At 43.5% G+C, this 17,547-nt stretch overlaps 1 protein-coding gene across 3 annotated transcripts in view; it reads left to right on the top strand.

Moving 5' to 3' along the window:
- The window catches only part of EPHB1 (EPH receptor B1), a 395,735-nt gene that overhangs the window by 163,830 nt on the left and 214,358 nt on the right, over nt 1-17,547 (top strand). The gene's annotated exons all lie outside the window — the stretch shown is intronic.

The raw sequence follows: 17,547 nt of genomic DNA on the forward strand, positions 1-17,547 counted from the left end.
AGAATTCCAATCTTCTGTGATCAATTTGAATCCTACACACTTCCCAGCATGTTAGTCATTTCTCCCAGCTTTCTGTCACTTCCTGATTTGATATACATCCTGTTAAATATTTTCCTCCCCCTTATGGATTAATGTGTTGATCGGGTCAGGACCAAGGGCACGGTCGGGTGGTGACCTCCCATTTCTCAAGGCTGATGGGTTATGGTTATTTCACGGAATTATTACTAATGGGATGGCTTGGGTCTCAGCCAGTCATTGCATTTACAGCCCCTACATCATGGGGGCTCAGAAGCGCTGCTGAAGTCAGGACGACCAGGACTGTGGGAAGAGGTGGGGGACAAAACTATTTGTTCCTGAGCTCCTACTCCCAAGGAGTAGATGGGGAAGCGGAAGTGGGGGCCACTTGGGGAAAGCGTTGGTTTGGTATGTGGAGCTTCAAGAGGAGAGAAGGCTGGTTATATTCAGACAATTTGGGAATAATTCTAATAATAAACATATACATGGTGCTTATTATGCACCATATACCGTCATGTGCGCTAACATATATCAACTCATATAGTCCTCACACATCCCCATTTTACAGATGAAGACACTGAGATACAGAGAAGAGTTAAATAATTTGACGTGAATCATACCCCAGGATTTAAACCCAGTCAGGCTGTTTTCAGTGTATGTGCTCTTAATCACTTCATTATATGGCTATGGAAAGCTCAGCCACCATCATATTATTAGATGAATTTCAAAGAGTGTTCTGGAGAGTTCCACCTCTAGAAAGGATTCTAGATCTCAGGACAATCTCTCCAGGGCCAACAGTCCCTCGAGCTATCTTCTCTAGGGAAAGTGTGAGAAGCGAACGTTGACTGCTATGAGAAGTTGTTAAATCATTTGTGTGAAAAGGTGTCTCATCTTCTCATGAATACGTGGGAAGGGCACAGTATTCCCAGATGAATGGAAGGACACAGGGCCAACAGAGAGGGGACCTGAGTCTAGAGAGGCATGCTGCCACTGGACACCTCGGTCCTTGATCTTGTCATCTGTGAAAAGACAAGGCTAGATGAGAAGACAGCTTTAGCTTAATTATTTTGTTTGAGCAAAAGTTGAGTATGTCTTTAAGTGGAAGAACATAACTGCTGTGTATCTGGGTGTCAGGAAGTTCCATGCGCTCAGTGTGGCCAGCCCTTCCCTGGACAGGTGTGGTTAAGATGGGATGGACTTGTCTGCCCAGTTGGGCTCCATTGCCAAGTCCGAGGGGGGTGGGCTTCCCCAGGGGAAGAGAACAGCACAAGCCCACATCCTCTCCTCGTGTGGTGGGAAGAACATGCCTGGACCCAGGGGCAGGTGAGCAGAGAGAGGTTCTCAGCCCCGGCTGTCCATTAGAATCACCTGGGAAGGTTAGAAGGCCATGGGATGACCTGGTCCAAGCCAGAGAGCCTGACTCCGTCCTAACATTTTGGCGGGCATCAGAATCACATGAACAGCTGCCGAAGCACACAGGGGCCAAGGCTTCTTGAAGTAGGAAAGGGCCTGGGCATTAGTATTTTTACCAAATTCCCCCGTGGATTCCGATACCCAAGAAAATTTGGAAACCAGTAGCCTGGGGTCTGACTCAGAGAGTGATTTCTTAAAGCTCCCTGGTTTTATTGTGCAGCCAAGGTAAGATGATTGTTGACTTTTCTGTATTTAGCTTTTGGAGCTAACACTTCTGGGAGCTCAGGCAAGGCCACTGAGCTTGGGATGCTGGAGGCCCTGGAGAGATCCAGAGGGTTTGCAAGGCCTGAAAACCATCCTAAGAGCACTGCAAGTCTTTTCTACAGTTATCATGGAAAACCAGAGTTCAGTAATAGGAGAAGTTAAGCTTTAAAGCAGCAGATTACCTGATTTGACTTCTTTTAACCTCATTTTAATTGAATTTCTTTAACATTTATAAAATCTAAGTGCTAATTAGAACATTTAAATCTGTTGCTATTTAAACTATTTAACATAGAAGCCTTTTTGATATGCTTTTTAAAAACTTTTTTTGGTGCAGACTAAACATGCTCCCTATTTTTTCTTTTTTTTTTAATCAAGTAGTTTACAAAAATACAGAATAACAGGAAAAAAAAAAAAGGAAAAATATTGCTTCAAATTCTGCCGTCCAGGAAAAATTAACATTTGGTGAACATCGTCACAGTCATTTCTCTGATAGAATGACGGCAAATTGGGTAAACTGCAACGCTTCTGCAAAAATAGACCCTTATTAGGCATTTTTAAATTAAAAGCAATATGTTTAGTTTGATTTGAATTTAATAGATAAAAAATTAAAAAGAAACTGCAAGAGCTGCTGAAGTTCAGAAATATTTTTAAGTTATTTCACTTCCTGAAAAAAATGTTCTTTAAAGTTTTTTTAAATTGAAAGATAAGATTTATTCACATTAAAAAAAAATTCAAAGTATCTATTGAATTTCCTGCTCTAAAACTTGTACTTCTGCCTATCTTGCCCCTCCCCCAATTCTGAGGTTTTTTTGGAGGTTTTTTTTTGCTTATTATATTCACATAGACAAGGCTCACAGCATTTACATTCTATTCCATACTGGTCATGCTCAGTTACTGCTGACTGTTTCTCCGCCATGACTTTTTTTTTTCTAATACTAGAATAGTGATCCTCAAACTTTAAAGTACATATGAATCTGTTAAAATGCAGAGTCTGGTGCAGGAGGCCCGAGGTGGGCTGAAATTCCCACCTTGTACTTCCAACACGTTCTCCAGGGCATCAGCGCTGTGCTCGGAGAACCTCACTTGAAGGAGGGAAGTCCCAAAATCTTCGTTGACCAGATTTCATCCTTGGGTTGTCTCCCAACTCCCACCGCTCCCCACTCAGACATGAAGACTCTTTGGTGCCGTATTCCCTGCATTCTGGCATTCTCAAGAATGCTTGGAACTCCTTGCCTTGGCATTTCTGTGTGTTTGTTGGAGGGCTGGGGTGGTGGTGGCATGGAAGCGATGGCAACCTGCTTGTGGCACAGATTCCTTTGCTCAGCATTTGTGGACATTGCTTCAATGCCTTCTGGAGTTGAAACTTGCTGTGGCCAGTTTAGGGCAAGTCTACTTTTTGTCTGTTTTAGGTGATTTGCTTTCTCCACCTGGATGCTCAGAGGATTCCATCTTTATCCTCAAAGTTTAATGATTTCACCAGGGTGTGTCCTGATTTTGTCCTGGACATATTTTGCCTTTTCAAATGGCCATTTTGAGCTTTTAACTCAGAAGACCTTTCCCCAGCATATTTTTGAATGTTTCTTTCATTTGAGAAAGAATTGGAGCGTATGTGGCCTTGGTGTGCCAGGACATCCTTTTCGTCACCCATAAACTTGTGACCCATTGAGATGGCTTCTCTGCCTCCTGCACACTCTTCTCTGCTAGTGTTCCTCAGCCACAGCTGAGGCCATCGAGAGGGACAGAGAGACAGAGGCCGCCCTTCTGAGCCGGTCCACAGACTCTCACACCCTCTCTTATGGTTCTCATATTAAAGGGACACCCTTCAAGATGACAACAGCTGTCTTTAGGGAAATCCAAATCTTGGCCAAAAACTGGGGAGGTTTGTGTCAGCTTCTTAGGTCTGAATTCCACTGCATTTTCTACTATATGGTTTGTAGTGGAGGGCATTTCTTTATTTTCACAAAGATTGATCTTTCATCTGTCCCTTCTTACCCCCTTTTTTGAGGTGTTTCAAGGAAATGAGGTATCAAAAGTGGCTCCTGGTGATGCATTCCAAATATTTTTTGATTAGCTAAAGCAATAGTTACTAAATCTGGCTCCCTATTTTCTACCTCTTAGTTATTCCTTGTGAGAGAGAGTCCCCCAGTATCACCTGCATACTTAAAAAAAGAACCATTTTCTCTCTGATGTGGGCAATTCAAACTTGAAGTGCCTTGTCTAGAAGGAACCAATGAGTTTCTAGTAAACTTTGAACAAATTCAGGACTACTGAGCAGTCTCTGAGCAGTGTCAGCTCTGGCATTGCATGGGCAGGTTCACACTTCTCCAGGACAGAGCAGTCTGGGACTGTGCATATGTCCTTGGCTTAGCCCGTTTTGCTCCCGAGGCATCAGCAGTGCACAGTTGGTGGTGCTGCTATTTCTTGGGTATCACTACCACATTTCAGTGGGCCGGTGTGTGCTCGGCAAGCAATGCCACAGTCCTCACAGGCCCACTCCGTGGATGTAGTGGAAAAATGGCTGTGAATGAAGTGACCTTTTACCCATGGCTGGCTTGTATGTATGCACATGCTTGAAACATTCTTTGTTGAGTATCTTGTTCCAGCTTGTCGATGAGAGGCTATAATTTATTAAAACAGGAAACTGCTTTTCATTTGTGCCTTCAGCTAGAGGATATAGGAGGAGATGGAAGACTTCAGAAACAATTTCACTTTCTTCTACCTTTCGGTCTTGGCCCAGGCCAGCATGTGGTTGAATTTGTCACATTTAATTGGCTTCTTTCTTCTCCTGTTTCCTCAATTCACATGGCTAATGGAGAGACAAATGGCCAACAGGTGCCTGGTGCTCAGCTCCCCCTTCCCTGGCTCCTGCCACTGCAGCAGGTAGGACCTGTGAGGACCCTGAATCTCTGCACTTCTGCATGATTCCCCAAGGCAACTCACCCCAAGGATGGATAAATGTCAGCCCAAGGCTCTCTGCAGATTTGCAGAAAAATCTGCAAAGACTCTTTTATTGGCAAATGGTGACCCAGAAGAAGGTCTGAATCCATGAAACCCACTGACCTGTGTCATTGGGTAAAAGTCACATTCACCCATCCTTTAATGTACTATTACTTGCATATCTGCACCATATTAGAAAGCAGGGACTGTTGGCTAGAAGTACTTCGGGGTGATCACTACTTCCCTTCTTGAGTACATTCTCAGGCCATGCCATCGTAATAGATATGACATCCAATCATTTCAGAACGGAGGCCATTCAGTCTCCAAAATTGTCCCAACTTTATCCCATTTAGGATTGTGCCGAGCAGGAGGTGACGTTGTCTTCCATCTGTCAGAAGGAAAGTTGGGAGCATGGAGGTGGGGTTATTGCCCTCCTAAAAGCATGAAGCAGATGATAATAACCTCACTGTTCCAGGACCTTAGCAACAAGTATCAAGGAGTAGAGCAAGGAGATTTGTCCCGTTATCGTGCTGTTGCCCCTGCCACACCTACCCTGAGATGTTCGTCCTTCTCATTGGAACAGCTGGAGAATCCGTGCCTGCCTGTCAGGGGGTAGTGCAGATCACAGATGGCAGACACCGGGGGTGGGGGATGGCAGCCCCACCTGCTGCATTGCCACTACTTGATTTTGTCCAAGGATCCATATGTCAAAGGACACATCTGGGAGAGTTAGCACCAGGGTTTAGATGCTCTCAGGGTGAGAGCTGGGGTGGCAGGAGGAGGGGAGGAAGTGTCACCCCTCAAGCTGAGAATCCTGGGGTCAAACTGCATTAGAGAGAGAAGTCATTTGGTCTAGTCCCTTGCCTCCAGCCAAGACTGCAGGTACCCTCCCTCACTCCCATTCCACAATAGGGAACCAACCTAGCTCTCCAGGAGTGCATACCTTGTTTCCAGATAAGCCTCCCCAGAGTGTGCCCAGCCTCCCTTGGTAACCAGAGGGCAGAGTTACAGCTGCAGGAGTGTTTCCTCTTGGCTGAGGATTTAGCCATTGTAAACACTAGATTGTAAAAGTGACTCAATTGTACATGGTGCAAGAGAGCTTATTCCTTCTTGAATTCAGCTGCATTTTAAGAAGCTGGTCATCCTGGGAGTAGAGATGGCATTCTTTGTCACAGTGGGCATATGTCTAGAATTGAGCTCTCCTTCCTTTTTGTGGGGATATCCACAGGCCCGAGTAGTCCTTCTTACACCTCCTGGGATCTCGGGCATAGGCACCTGACTCTCAGCTCAGCTACCTGGTGCTCCCAGCTAAGGCTTTGACTGTGGAGGGAGGAACTCGCAGATGCAGGGAGCGATGGGACATTTCCTGCAGTGTTAAGTGCCTGCAGATGCATCTGCAATGAGCATTTGGAGGGTGGGCAGTGGCAGGGTGCCATCACCAATGCATAGCCAGGTCTAGAGCCTGGGTGTGACCCAGGCTCTGTGGCCCAGCTTTTCTTGTTTCCTGCCCAACCTTTCCAATGATTCTGAGAGTAGCTCCATAGTTTTCTGGAAGGTAGACTTCTTTTTGTGTTGCTTTAATTTAACCACAGTCCATTTTTGTTGCTTGCAGCCAGGAATCTTAACTGATGCCTGGGTCATGCTGAGCTTTGCACTTCTCGGGGGAAGACTGCCTCTAGCAGGAAGACCATACATATTGAAGGCATTGAGAGATGCCCATTTCTATTTCTACTCAAATGACTACGGACTATCTGCTGGTGGCAGATATCATGCTAAAAGCTAGGAAAACGTGTGCCCTTCTGGAGTTTTCCAACTGGTAGTGGGACATGTCCATCTGGTGTCCAGATCACCATTTGGAAAGGATCCCTCTTTGAAAACTACTCACTGGCCAAGGCTTGCGCCATCCACTAGCATGTATCCAGCAGGCATTTCTGGGGTGTCACGCACAGCAGGGTCCTGGCATTCCATGGTGCCATCCCATGTGGCGATGCCACCATTACTCGCCCACTTGTTAGTGATTTGTTGTAGCTATTTCTTCTAGTTTTGCTTTATGGTTTCATTTTCCTTTCTTCTCATTCAATAGACCTCAAGAGGGAGAGAATTACTGGCCACAGCCAATCACAAATTTGCCCTTTGTCTTCTTTAGGGGGAAAGGGTCCAGGGCTGTTAGGTTCTGTGTGTGTGTGTGGGGGGGGGGGGCAGTGTGTCCAGAACTCCCAAGCAGGCTTACACAAACCCAAATCCTGTTCTTCTTTCACCTGTGTGTGGTCATCCTGGCAACCAACCTCTTACCATTTTATGGCTCCTGACTGCCTCTGTCCCTGACAGTTCCCAGTGGAAGGACCACAGATTCTGTCTTCCATGCTCTGCAATACTCTTGATACTGTCTAGTGCCTGTTTCTCCATCCCTAACCTCACTGAGCATCTTGGTGCCCATCACCTGGGGCCTTGGGTGCCCTGGCTGCTCACCACTGACCAGACGACCTTGGGCACATCCCCAAGAGCAGGCTAATAAGGACAAGGTGGCACGTGCCCTAAAGCTCTGTTTCAGAGGTTCTTAACTTGGCTGTACATGAGAACCACCTGGGGAGCTCTTAAACAAATGCTGATGCCCTCCCCTGCCCTCCCCTTGCCATTCTGACCTAATTGGCTTGAGTGGGTATATTTTTTAAAATTTCCCACATGAGTTCCATGAACAGCCAGGGTTAAGCAGCACTGTTCTGAGGTCCTTTTTTTTCCTGGGATGAGCCTCCAAGGAAAAACCAAGAAATAGCCAGGAGAAGAAAGGGTCAGGCCAGAAGCCATCCACGAGGGACAAAGCAGTGGGCTTGGCTGGTGGGCCAAGTGTGGACAAGAGCAGAGGGGTGGAACTGGACTTTGCCCCAAATAGAGCCAGGGTATTGGTAAGTGTCTACAGTAAGAGTCATGTGTTCATTTCTTATTTGTTTTAAATGGGCCTGCCCTTCAGCCAAGGTCCTGGAGAAAAGAGAGGGGAGCACAAGTCTTCTCCAGCCTCCTGACAATTCACCCCTTCTCTGAGTTGGGGCCTCAGCAACTGAGTTTGAGGTTGAGAGCCTGTCTCCACTGAGGCCCCTGCCCTTGTTGACATCTTAGGGTATCAGGGACGGAGGACACCAGGCAGGGCGCCTATCCCACACGCAGGGATAACGGGCACCTGGGTTATAGGAGGAACAGGATGGAAGATGTTCTGGTCACAGAGCTCTCATTTCAAAGGGGCAGCCCCACAGTTGGACACAGATCAACGAAGATTTCAGCTCACACCAAAGATATAAAATAGCATGATGGGGAAGAGAGTTCCTGGGGCTGGGGCTGGGCTGGGGCCAGCCTGGCAAGGCCTCTGTGAGGAGGGGACACCTGGGCTGTGGTCAGAAAAGCAAGGAGTAGATATGTGGGGAGAGCATCAGGGCAGAAGTCCCACAAGTTCTAAGGCCCTGGGATGGAGAGGTCCTGGCTGAGTCAGGGCCAAATGAGCACAGGGTGGCTGTCCCTGCCCCCCGGGGGCAGAGGGGCCTGTTGAAGCCCCAGCAGGGGCCAGATGGGTGGGGCTTCCTGACAAATGGAGACCACCCCTCTCCAGTTCTGCATGATCCCACCGCATCATAAATGGAGTTAAGTGATCGAGTGATTGCATAGTTTGAGAATGTACTTAAGAAGGGAGCTTTCCGTCACTTTGAAATACTTCCAGCCAACAGTCCCTGCTTACCAATTTAGCAAGTGATGGTGAATAAAATGATGGCACATGTGGCTTCCATCCAGGCATCTGGATGGTCTGGCTTGGTGGTCTCAGACTTCCTTCTCACTCATCACTTGCCAATGCAAGAGCTTGTTTCAGGGAAACGAACTGAGAGGTGTGGGCTGAAGTTGATTTACCCTCTGAGTGTGAAGGAAGCCATTGGAGAGTTTGAAGGAGGGGAATTAGGGATCTGACCTAATAATAACACTCATAATAACCACCGCCGACACCACTTTGGCCAGAGTGTGCGTGGAAGCGGGTTGCGGGGGGAGGCAGAGTGGAAGGACGGGCCCAGGGGAATGAAGCTGAGAGGGTCCATTGTCAGCTACCGGCAGAATTGAACTGGGGCCCTGGCTGCCCAGAGCCTGGCGAGCTGGACACGCTGTCCGTGGGCTGCCTGGCCTCCGAGTCCTGGGTGACAGCACTGCCCCTTCCAGGGCGCTCACACCCTGCGGCCACATGCCCAGGACAGTCGATAGCTCTTTTTTTCTCTTCTCAAGATTAAAATACGAGTTTCACTCAACAAACACTGCCTCCATCCCAACCACTTGATGTCTTCCCTTAAAGATGGCTATTACGCTTATCTCTCAGGACTCACGCCAGGAGTATTTTCTGACTCCAGAGGTTTTCCAGACAGTCTTCCCCCCTGGCCTCGGCTTTTGCTAGCTGACCAAATCCTTTCCCTCATTTCCAAGCATCGGATAAAGGCCACAGAGCTTAGGAAGGAGGGAAGGCACAGCTGGCAGACTTCTTCCTCAGGCAGGCTGGGAAATATTGTTTAAATTTAGGCCTTGCCCTCCCAGAATGAAAATAAGTTATTTTTATGTGAATAAGTGTTTGTTATGGAATTTAATATAAGTGCAGATTATATGAGTCCTAATTTGCGGCTGGGTCTGTGGTGCTGAGGCAGCCTTCGCGCTGGGCCTCCTTCCCTGTGCTTCCATCCTCGGTGCTCAGCTCTCTGGGTTGTCTGTCTGGACTTTGTCAGACATAATGTGAAGGAAATGGAAATGAAAGGAAAACAAAAGAGAGATTCTCCAAGAGGGGAATCAGATTTATCCTGAGGTAATTAAATGTGCAGGAAACCAAGAACAAAGGATTTCAAATAGTGCGTGTATGTGAGAGAGAAAGAATAAATCATTATTTTCTAGGCAGCCAGAGCCCTCCAAAGAATCTTAAATTCAGGTGTCTATGAGGCGGAACAGACAGGGGGGTTCCTGGGGGACTCTGTGTGGTGACGGCTGATTGGCGCCCCTCCTCCAGGTTTTTGCCCAGTGCCCCACCTCCCCTGTGCCCCATACAGCTGGCAGACCCACCCTCCTCTCCCTCCCAATGCAGCCTTCGGCTCTCACCTTCCTGGAGAACCCACCGCTCCTCTTCTATGCATAAGGCCCTTGGCTCAAGCATGCTGCAGCCATGGACTTCTCTTTTCTTATCTGTCTGTCTCATCAACTGGACGCTGAGTCTCTTGAGACCCAGGACTGTGTGTTTCCACCATGGCTTATCCTCCACTGCACCTGGCCTACTTTGGTCACTCGATAGGTTGAATGAACGAATGATCTGACACACTGGGGACCTCATATATTCAGACTCATTAAGCTTTTCTCACTGACATTACAGCTGGGGACACAGGCATACAGGCTATTCAGGCACACCTTATTTCATCGCGCCATGCTTTATTGGACTTTGAAGATACTGTGTTTTTTTTTACGAATTGAAGGTGTGGGGCAAACCTGCAATGAGCAAGTCTACTGGTGCCATTTTTCCAACAGCATGTGCCCACACTTTGTGTCTCTGTGTCACATTTTGGTAATTCCCACAATATTTTAAACTTTTTCATTATTATGTCTGTCATGGTGATCTGTGATCGGTGAGCTTTGGTGTTGCTGTTGTAATTGTTTTGGGGCCCCATGAACCATGCTCGTTTAAGATGGTGAGCTTAATCAATAAATGTGCTGTGTTCTGACTGCCCCACTGACTGGCTATTTCCTGTCTCTCTCCCTCTCCTGGGGCCTCCCTATTCCCTGAGATGCAACAATATTGAAATTAGGCCAACCGATAACTCTACAGTGGCCTCCAAGTGTTCAAGTGAAAGGAAGAGTCATATGCCTTTCACTTGAAATCAAAAGCTAGAAATGATTATGCTTAGTTAGCAGGACACGACAAAAGGTAGGCCTCTTGCTTCAAATAGTTAGCCCAGTTGTGAAAGCAAAGGAAAAATTCTCAAAGGAAGTTAAATGTTTTTCTATTGAACAAGTGAATGATAAGTAAGTGAAACAGCCTTATTGCTGATACGGAGAAAGTGTTAGTGGTCTGGATAGAAGATCAAACCAGCCACATTCCCTTAAGCCAAAACCTAATCCAGAGTCAGGTGCTCTACCTCTCTTCAATTCTATGAAGGCTGAGAGAGGTGAGGTAGCTGCAGAAGAAAAATTTGAAGGTAGCAGAGTTTGGTTCACATGATTTAAGGAAAGGAGCTTTCTCCATAACATAAAAGTACGAAGTGAAACAGCAAATGCTGGTGTAGAAGCTGCAGCAAGCTATCCAGAAGATCTAGTTAAGATAATTGATGAAGGTGGCTGCACTAAACAAAAGGCTTTCAATGTAGATAAAACAGCCCTAATTCCTAAGTGTCCTTAAGAATTATGCTAAATCTTCTCTGCCTGTACTCTATAAATGGAATAACAAAGCCTGGATGACAGCACAACTTGTTTATAGCATGATTTATTGAATACTTTAAGCCCACTGTTGGAAACTACTGTTCAGAAAGAAGATTCTGCTCAAAATAATACTATTCATTGACAATGTACTTGGTCACCCAAGAGCTCTGATGGAGATGTACAACACGATAACTGTTGCTTTCGTACCTGCTAACACAACATCCATTCTGCAGCCCATGGATCAAGGAGTCATTTTGACTTTCACATCTCATTATTTAAGAAATACATTTTGTAAGGCTCTAGCTGGCATAGGTAAAGATTCCTCTAATAAATCTAGGCAAGATAAATGGAAAACCTTCTGGAAAAGGATTCAGCTTTCTAGATGCCAGTAAGAATATTTGTGACTCACGGGAGGAGGTTAATATATCAACATTAATAGGAGTTTGGAAGAAGTTGATTCCAGCCCTCATGGACAACTTTGAGGGGTTCAAGATTTCAGTGGAGGAAGCAGCTACAGATGTGGTGGAAACAGCAAGAGAACTAGAATTAGGAGTAGAGCCTGAAGATGTGACTAATTGCTGCAATCTCAAGATAAAACTTGAATGGATGAGAAGTTGTTTCTTAGGGATGAGCAGAGAAAGCGATTTCTTGAGAAGGAATCTACTCCTTGTGAAGATGCTGTGAACATTGTTGAAATGACAACAAAGGGTTTGGAGTATTACCATAAACTTAGTTGATAAAGCAGTAGCAGGGTTTGAGAGGGTGGACTCCAATTTTGAAAGATGTTCTACTGTGAGTAAAATGCTATCAAAGAGCATCTCATGCTACAGAGAAATCTTTCATGAAAGGAAGAATCAATTGTTGCACCAAACTTCATTGCTATCTTATTTTAAGAAATTGTCACACCCATTCCAACTTTCAGCAACCATCACACTAACCCATCAGCAGCCATCAGCATCAAGACAAGACCCTCCACCCACAAAAAGATCACGATTCACTGAAGGCTCAGAGTAGATGATGGTTAGCATTTCTTTTACCAATAAAGTATTGTTAAATTATGTACATTTTTAAAAAAGACATAACACTATTGCACACTTAATGGACTACAGCATAAGTGTGAACGTAACTTTTACATGCACTGGGAAACTGAAAAATTCATGTGACTGACTTTATTCTGATACTCGTTTCATTGCAGTGATCTGGAACCAAACCCACGATATCTCCGAGGTCTTTCTGTACCTGGGCTGGGTGTGAGTTGGGTGTGATGAGAACCCCCAGAGAGGACAGGGGAGGTAGGCAAAGCAGAGATGTAGGAGGTGGTATTTAGATGGGCCCTTCTTCAGAAGGTTTGTGAAGCCCCCATAATGATGGGTGCTTAGACTTCTAAGCAAGCCCAGCAATCACTCCCATTACCCCCATGCTCTGTGTAACTTAGGCTCATGGAAGTTAAGATACTTTGAAACAAAGTGCTAATGCGTGGTCAGCACAGCCTTTGTTTGATGATGGGGTCCTGAGCAAGGACTGACCCTGGGAGGGGCCTTTCTGAATGGCATAGTCTATGCTTGCTCCAACTCCTGTTTCCCTGAGCCCACTCTTCCCACTTCGGGAGCTTGCTTGTGCTGTGACTTCATTCTTGACCTTCTTCCTCAGCTCTGCCCTCCCCTTCTTCAGAGGACTTACTCCCTTGCTACCTTCCTCCCCTTCTCAGCCCACTACAATCCCACTCCTTCTTAAAGGAATCCACTTGCCTCCATGAAGCCTCCCTAGCTCAGCAGCCTCACCACTGGATGCAACCTCTTACTCATTTGAACATACTTGGTCAATACTTGGCAGATTCTTAAAACCATGATATAGCATGACCACTGTCCGTGCTATATCATGGTTATTCCTGAACTGCATTTTCCTATAGCAGTCCATGAGTTTTACAAGTCATAAATTGTAAGTCATTCTTTTGGTGGGACACATAGCCCATCAATGTATCTCTCCCATGGTAGGTGCTGGATAAATGTAGGGCTGATTTCCTTTACAGACCAATTATACTAACATTCAGGAAGTGACATTGTGTGACAGGGATTGTGCATGGGCTTTGTGTGATGATCTCATTTACTCTTCAACACCTGGTCAGGAGTGAGTCTTGCCAGCTGGTGGGGACTGAGGAGCAGAAATCCCAGGCTGAGGCTGTATCTTGGAGAGGCCAGAGGCAGGGGAGGCGGGAAGACAGTAGCGGTGTGGGATGAGTCTGCCTGGAATCACTGTGCCTGCAGAGTGCCTGGCCTCTCCCACCAGTGGCTTAAACATCACAGGCCACCACGTCACAGCTCGGCATGCACTACTGCAAAATATCCACAGGACTCACCCCCAGTCCCCCAAGTCTTGGGCTCCATTGGAGGAGGTGGCTGCCTTCCATAGCAGCAAGACAAGGTGGATGTAACTGTTGAGCTGTGTTCCAGTAGCCTAGATTCTTGAGGACGATTGTATACAGATACAAATTTGCAATGTGCCTGTGTGATTGTGAAAACCTTGTGTCTGATGCTCCTTATATATAGGGTATGGAGAGATGAGTAAAAAATATGGATAATAAATAAATAAATACATAATAGGGAGGCAAAGGGTAAAATAAATTGGATAGCTTGTAAATACTAGTGGTCAATGAGAGGGAGGGTTAAGGGGTATGGGATGTATGAGTTTTTCTTCTTTCTTTTTATTTCTTTTTCTAGGGTGATGAGAATGTTCTAAAAATGATCATGGTGATGAAGGCACAACTATGTGATGATACTGTGAGCCATTGATTGTACCCCATTATAGGATGTATGTGTGTGAAGATTTCCCAATAAAAAACAAAAAAAGATTGAAAATGGAGCAGGAATAACTCTCCATCTATTCCAGGGGCCTGGAATTCTACCGTGAGGCATTCTTTCCTCTGGATTCTAAATATTCTTTAGTCTTTAATGTATTCCTTATTAGAATAAATACCACTTGGGACAAAAAAGACTTTCACCTGTATCAGTGTTGTCAGCTTTATTATTCTTTAAAGGACTCAGCCCCACAGAGGTAGGAAACCCTAGGTGAGCCAGGCATGAGAGTGTCTTAGGCTGGTGAAGTAAGGCAGGCTGTCCCGGGAGGGTGCGTGGATATTTAAACTGCCTCCACCCACTCTTGTGGGGGAGGGGGGTGCAAAGCACATACCAGCCTCGAAAGAAACAGCATTGCAGTTATTCATCTTTTTTGGCTAAAGTCTTGCCTGTGGATGAATATTTTAGAAGAATATCATTGTTTATTTCCTAATTATAAAAATAAAATATGTCTATTATAGAAATACAGAAGAAATGGGAATATAAAGAAAAAATAAAAATCACCCAGAACTCCACTATCCAGAAATAAATTCTGCCAGCCCTTTGGTGTATTTCATTTTAGCACTCTGTGTGTATGGGATTATATTGTAAGCAATTTTATATCCTTCTCCCATTGAGCATTACATTGTAATCATTTTCCCTGTCATTAAATTTATTTGAGAGCATCATTTTTAAAGGATGCATAATATTCAGGCTCATGGCTGATCCATAATTTATTTAACTATTTCCCCCTTTTTGGCCATTTGTTTCTAAATTGTAGATATTATAAATATCCACAAATAATGATGCAGGGAACATCCTTGTACATAATTCCCTGGGAACTTTTGTGCTTATTTCCTTAGGATAGGTTCGTAGAAATGGAATAAAAGGCATGAATTTGGGAATGGATCCGGATGCATATTGCCAAGTCGTTGTCCAGTGAGGTCTCCAAATAAAGTCTTTTCCATAGTATATGAGAAAATCTTCATCCTTGCACCTCACCTGCATTGAACATTGCCATTTTTTAAAATCTTTGTCAGCTTGGTAGAATGAACACCTTTCATTACTGTATTAGTCATTTATTGCCTGGTCATTGATTTTTTTTATTCAATTTTCCAATGGGGTGTTAGGGATTTTCTTAGTAAAGTATTCCTTATATATCAGGGTTATTAATATCTCGTGACCCAACTATTTCTCCCAGTTGTTTATTTGCCATTGACACTTTTACAACAGCTTTATTGAGAAATAATTCACATACCATACAATGCAACCATTTGAAGAGTACAATCCAAAGGTTTTTAGTGAAAACTCACCCTACCCAATTTTAGAACATTTCATCACCCCTAAAAGAAACCTCATCCCCTTCACCAGTCAACCCCCTTTCCCCTCGCCCCCCCATCCATATACACCCCAAACCTGTAAGCATATTAATCTACTTTCTGTCTGTTCTGAACATTTCGTATAAATGGAATCCTATAGTATGTGGTCTGTTGTAACCGGCTTCTTTCCCCTAGCATAATGTTTTTTCAAGGTTGTCACATGTCTCAGCACTTCAATTTGCCATTAAATCTTGCTTATGATTTTTTAATAGCAGAAGTTTTAAATTTTTATGTAAGTGAATATTTTGAGTTTTCCTTTTGTGGTTTTCCCCTCTTCAGTGCTTTTGTGCTTACGATGTCATCTAGTTAAATTTACAACTATGTTTTCGGCAAGTTTTTTTAATTGCTTCATTAAAACATTAGAATAATTAAACCTCACAGTAACATATGGAATAAGGTCTTGTTTTCGATGACTGTAGTTTTTACGTTGAATCCACTTGGCGTCTATTTTCGTAAATAGTAATAGGATGCGAGTGCAATTTAATTTTTTTCCCAATTGCCAATTGTCCCGATGCATTTGTACCCTATTTACTTGAACTGCTTCCTTTGTAATGCATTAAGTTCTTAAATGTACTTGGGTCTATTTCAAGACTCTCCTGTTATAGTTCTCTGTTTAGCAATGATTGTACCAATGACACACTTTCTAATTTTGACTGTTGTAAATTAGGTTACAGTCTGGTTACACACGTTCCCTCTCTTTCTCTTCTTTTTCACACTTTCTTAATTCCTTTGCGCGTTCATTTTTCCTTGTTTCCATAACATTTTTAAACTATTTTGTCAAATTTCCTTCTCTCTTTCCCCTGCCCGCTCCTGCCACCAAACACCTGTGGGTAATTTCACTGGCTGTATTTTAGGCTTACATATTAATTTGAGAATTTATTATAGTCAGTCCTCCATCCAGGAACACACCTCTCCATTTTGTCAAATCCTGTTTCATATATTTTAGTAAAGTTTTGCATTTTCTTCATTTTCATATCACAATTTAGGACTTATTCTGTGATCTTTAATTGCTTTTTCTGTTTTTTTTATTGCTGTTGGGAGTGGATTTTTAAAACTGGTTATTTCTGCTCTTAAATAAAGCTCTCTTTTTCCCTCCTTTCTGATGGTCTACTTTTCCAAACTCTCTTTTCTAATTATAAGATATTTTCCAGTTGTTTCCTCTGCAATTTCTATGTCTCTAAACACACTGTGAGAAGCAGTGATCATTCCTCTCTCCCTTTCTAATAGTCACATATCTTATTTCTGTTTCATTTCTTAGTGCGTTGACTTGATCTTCCAGAAAATTGTAAAGCATTAATGAGAGGGGGACATGCTCATTTTCTTTCTAATTTTAATGAAGCTGTCTTCAGTTATTTCATCATTAAGAACAGTGTAGGTTCAAAATGGAAAAGTAGGAAGAAAAATAATATATGCTTACTTGAAAAAGTAGTAAAGAAGAATGTATTAATTACCTTAGGAAATAGGCATATTGTTTTCCTAGTTGGCCAGTTCATAAGAGGTTTTGACTAATATTACAAAAATAAATGAAACTGTATTTGTAATTTTACAATGAATTCTACCTGGTCATGTTGAATATTGCATTTGGTTTACAGTTCTTTTATTCAAGAATTTCATGTCTGTGTTCATATATGAATTTTTCTTTTTGTTTCTTAGACAAAAAGAAAAAAAATTCTTTTTTGGTAGATTTGAGTATAAGGTTTTTACTAACTTCATGTAATGAACAAGATAGGGTTTTTTATTTTTCAATGCATGGTACAGTTAATATAGTATGAAATTACTTCGTTAGTTAAAACTTTAATTTAGCTTTGGAATCTTTCTAAGATATAAACTTTGGTAGTTTTTTCCTACCCTTGTAATTGATGTCTTAAAGTTTCTATTTTTTCTTGTGCCATACTTCGATAATATACATTTTCTAAGAAAACTTCAATTTGTTGAGATTTTTCAATTCATTAGCATAGGCACATTTTTAAAATTAGAATAAGCCCTGTGTCTGAGGTTGGATCCCCTTTCTTATTACTTGTGTTATTTGTTTTCTTTCATTCTCATTATTTACAATAAGAATACAGAGAATTTTACATTCAAATGTGTTTTATCGCTCACCTCCAGCTCTTCCATTCTCGAATGCTTCATTCTGATTCATCACTCAATCAGGCGGAGTGTGTTTTCCAAGTAACATTTTCTTTTCTAAATGATATACGTTATAATTTTTGAGTTTGTACATATCTCAAAATGCCGTTCCGTTACTCCCCGTTAGGAAAGCACACTGGTGCAATATAGACTCTCTGCCCACAGCC

This window comes from Tamandua tetradactyla, chromosome 15 (genome assembly GCF_023851605.1).
Source record: "Tamandua tetradactyla isolate mTamTet1 chromosome 15, mTamTet1.pri, whole genome shotgun sequence".
NCBI lineage: Eukaryota > Metazoa > Chordata > Mammalia > Pilosa > Myrmecophagidae > Tamandua > Tamandua tetradactyla.